Genomic DNA, 4,943 nt, shown 5'->3' with positions numbered 1-4,943 from the left:
AGATGCAGATTTGGGCGGCACTTTAATATCAGTAGTACTTGAAACCAAGAGGGTGAATTTGATTACCTAGGGAGAGTTTATAGAGGAAGAAGCAACAGGGAGGGAAGTCTGGGAAAACCCATCATTTAAGAGGAAGGTAAGTAAAGAAGCATCTAAAAGATAGAATATCAAAGCATAGTTTGAAAAGTAGGGCTTCCGTGGTGGGGCAGTGGTTGAGAATCCACCTGCCAGTGCAGGAGACATGGGTTCGAGCCCTGGTCTGGGAAGATCCCACATGCCACAGAGCAGCTGGCCCCGTGAGCCACAACTGCTGAGCCCGCGTGCCACAACTACTGAAGCCTGTGTGCCTGGAGCCCATGCTCTGCAACAAGAGAAGCCACAGCAATAAGCCTGCGCACTACAGCGAAAAGTAGCCCCCACTTGCTGCAACTAGAGAAAAGCCCGCGTGCAGCAACAGAGACCCAACGCAGCCAAAAATAAAATTAAATTTAAAAAAAGAAAAAGAAGGAAAATGGGGAGACTCAGGAGACGATGGCATCCCAAAAACCAAGATGGGAGAGACTTCAAAAGTCAAATTCTGCTAAGAGTTGTAGGTGAAATTAAAACTGAAAAGTGTCCACTTATTTGACAGATAGGAGTTCACCAGGAACCTTACCACGTGGGAATAGTAGGGACAGGAGCCAGACTTCAATAGGTTGAGGAGGGAATGAAAGGGAATGAAAGAGACTAAGTGTAAACAACTTATTCTACAAGAGTGGCTATAAAAGGAAAAAGGAGGATTTTTCAACTTCCAGAATGGCTAAGTAAGGAGCTCAAGGAAATCTCTCCCCCAGAAAAACACTTAGTAAGCTGGTCAAAATTATCAAAGTCTTTGGATATTGAGCAAAGGGCTTACAAAAAGTTAAGAAACATTTTTTTTTAAAAATATAGAAACTCAATAAGAACAGTGGGAGGCCATAGCATTTGAGCTAGAGACTGCAGCCATCCCTGACAGCTCTGCCATGCAGAAGAACTATTTCAGCAGTCTCCGCTGCCAAGTGGCAATTCTCTCTCCCCAGACCCCTGGGGTGGAAAAGCTATTTTGTATGCTTTCAGAAGTTGTTAAACATCGTCAGATCCCATTTTCCACAGCTCTGTTACATGGAAGATCTATATAGAATTGGTGGCAGTAGCCAGGAGGCACTTATTCTCCACCCCAACTCCCACAATATAGAGAGAATCCAGGCAGGGCAGCTGATGAAGAAAATAGTTCCTCTTTCCTGCAGAGCTCTGTCTTATGAGAGAGCTGTTCCAATGCACTTGGTGGTTGAGTGGTAGCTCCCATCATGCCAAAATTTCGAGGGTAGAAGACCTATTCTAGGTAGAATCAGTGGCCAGTGAACACTACAAATCCCATTCTCCCCATCTCTGAACTGCAAATAATCCATACTACATTGTGTCAGCAGCTGGGGGTGACACCAGTGCCTCCTGCATGTACCAGTGCCTCCTGCATGCTCATGCACACACACACACACACACACACACACACACACACACACACACACATACATCACCTGCTCCAGAGGGAGCATCTAGGTGGGACATCTAGTGAATAATGAGTTTCCCAATTCTTATTCCCATCCCACCCCTCAGCTCCTGATCTATAATGCAGAATATCTTCCCAGAGGCAGGTCTGAGTGAGCCTAAAAGACTGGCAACACTGTATCTCTGCCAAGGAACCCAACTACAATTAGATCAGACTGTGGAGCAATTTATGCTGCAGAGCATTGTTGAAAACAATAGAGCAATCAGCTAGCAGTTAATAGAGGCAAACAGCTGGGTATAATACTAATAGGAGCAGACCAGCCAGGAGCTTAACAAGAACATCAGGGAAAGAGACAGTCAAAGAGAGACAGACTAAGATCACAGTCATTCCTGGTGGGCAGGAAAACTGTGTGCATGCCTCAGGCTGTACCCTTTGAGGAGCAACAGAAGCTCTGTATCAAGGGAGAAACAGACCTCACTGAAATAGTCCAGCTAAGTCACAAAACAAACAAACAAATAAGCAGTAAAGCAATAAAAAACAAAACAGGAGAGAGGGAATCTATATCCAGAGTTGTTTCAATATATTATCTAAAATTTCCATTGTAACAAAAAATTGAGACATGCAAAGAAACATCAAAGTATGACCCATGTACAGGAGAAAAACATACAAAGGAAACTGCCTTTGAGGGGACCCAGATATTAACTTAGTGTGCAAAGACTCATTATAAAGATGTTCAAATAGCTAATGGAAACCTTGCTTAAAGAATTAAAAGACGGTATGATGACAATATCTCATAAAGGAGACATTATAGAAATAAATTATAAAAAAAAGAATCAAAGTGAATTTCCAGATGTGAAAAGTACAATAAACAACTGAAAAAAAGTCACTAAAAGAGCTCAACAATAGGGACTTCCCTGGTGGTGAAGTGGTTAAGAATCTGCCTGCCAGTGCAGGGGACATGGGTTCAAGCCCTAGTCCGGGAAGATCCCACATGCCGCAGAGTAACTAAGCCCGTGCACTACAACTACTGAGCCTGCATTCTAGAGACTGCGTGCCACAACTACTGAAGCCCACATGCCTAGATCCTGTGTTTGGTAACAAGAGAAGCCACCAAAATGAGAAGCCCACACACCGCAACAAAGAGTAGCCCCTGCTTGCTGCAACTAGAGAAAGCCTGTACACAGCAACAAAGACCCAATGCAGCCAAAAATAAATAAATAAATAAATTTTTTTAAAAAGGGCTCAACAATAGATTAGAGTAGGCAAAAGAAAAAAATCAGTGAACTAGAAGATAGATTAAAAATATTAGGCAATCTGGCTGATTGGTTCAAGATGGTGGAGTAGAAGGCCATGTGCTCACTCCCTCTTGGGAGAGCACCAGAATCACAACTAACTGCTGAACAATCATCAACTAGAAGACACTGGAACTCAACAGAAAATATACCCCACATCCAAAGACAAAGGAGAAGCCACAGTGAGACAGTAGGAGGGGCACAATCACAATAAAATCCATTCCCATAACTGCTGGGTGGGTGACTCACAAACTGCAGAACACTTATACCACAGAAGTCCACCTACTGGAGTGAAGGTTCTGAGCCCCACGTCAGGCTTCCCAACCTGGGGGTCAGGCAACAGGAGGAGGAATTCCTAGAGAATCAGACTTTGAAGGCTAGCGGGATTTGATTGCAGGACTTCAACAGGACTGGGGGAAACAGAGACTCCACTCTTGGAGGGCGCAAAGTAGTGTGCACATCAGGACCGAGGGGAAGGACCAGTGACCCCATAGGAGACTGAAACAGACCTACCTGCTAGTGTTGGAGGGTCTCCTACAGAGGCAGGGGGTAGCTGTGGCTCACCGTGAGGACAAGGACACTGGCAGCAGAAGTTCTGGAAAATACTCCTTGGCATGAGCCCTCCCAGAGTCTGCCATTTGCCCCACCAAAGAGCTGGGTAGGCTCCAGTGTTGGGTCACCTCAGGCCAAATAACCAACCCAGGCACACCCATCAGCAGGCAAGCAGATTAAAGTTTTACTGAGCTCTGCCCACCAGAGCAACACTTATTTCTACCCACCACCAGTCCCTCCCACCAGAAAACTTGCACAAGCCTCTTAGAAAGCCTCATCCAACAGAGGGCAGACAGCAGAAGCAAGAAGAACTACAATCCTGCAGCCTGTGGAACAAAAACCACATTCACAGAAAGACAGAAAAGATGAAAAGGCAGAGGGCTATGTACCAGTTGAAGGAACAAGATAAAACCCCAGAAAAACAACTAAATGAAGCGGAGATAGGAAACCTTCCAGAAAAAGAATTCAGAATAATGATAGTGAAGATAATCCAGGAACTCAGAAAAAGATTGGAGGCAAAGATCACAAAGATGCAAGAAATGTTTAACAAAGACCTAGAAGAATTAAAGAAAAAAACACCTAGAAGAATTAAAGAACAAACAAACAGAGGTGAACAATACAATAAATGAAACAAAAAATACACTAGAAGGAATCAATAGTAGAATAACTGAGGCAGAAGAACAGATAAGTGACCTGGAAGACAGAATGGTGGAATTCATGGCCGTGGAACAGAATAAAGAACAAAGAATGAAAAGAAATAAAGACAGCCTAAGGGACCACTGGGACAACATTAAATGCAACAACATTCACATTATAGGGGTCCCAGAAGGAGCAGAGAGAGAGAAAGGACCCGAGAAAATATTTGAAGAGATTATTGTCAAAAACTTCCCTAGATGGGAAAGGAAATAGCCACCCAAGTCCAGGAAGTGCAGAGAGTCCCAGGCAGGATAAACCCAAAGAGAAACAAGCCAAGACACATAGTAATCAAATTGACAAAAATTAAAGAGAAAGAAAAATTATTGAAAACATCAAGGGAAAAATAACATACAAGGGAACTCATAAAAGGTTAACAGCTGATTTCTCAGAAGAAACTCTACAAGCCAGAAGGGAGTGGCATGATATATTTAAAGTGATGAAAGGGAAGAACCTACAACCAAGATTATACTACCCAGCAAGGATCTCATTCAGATTTGAGGGAGAAATCAAGAGATTTACAGACAAGCAAAAGCTAAGAGAATTCAGCACCAGCAAACCAGCTCTATAACAAATGCTAAAGGAAATTCTCTAAGTGGGAAACACAAGAGAAGAAAAGGACCTACAAAAACAAACCCAAAACAATTAAGAAAATGTTAACAGGAACATACGTATCAGTAATTACCTTAAACGTGAATGGATTAAATGTTAAAACCAAAAGACACAGGCTCACTGAATGGATACAAAAACAAAACCCATATATATGCTGTCTACAAGAGATGCACTTCGGACCTAGGGACACATACAGACTGAAAGTGAGGGGATGGAAAAAGATATTCCATCCAAATGGAAATCAAAAGAAAGCTGGAGTAGCAATACTC

The sequence above is a fragment of the Physeter macrocephalus genome, chromosome 21, assembly GCF_002837175.3.
Source record: "Physeter macrocephalus isolate SW-GA chromosome 21, ASM283717v5, whole genome shotgun sequence".
In the NCBI taxonomy this organism is placed as follows: domain Eukaryota; kingdom Metazoa; phylum Chordata; class Mammalia; order Artiodactyla; family Physeteridae; genus Physeter; species Physeter macrocephalus.
This window is presented reverse-complemented; position numbering follows the sequence as displayed.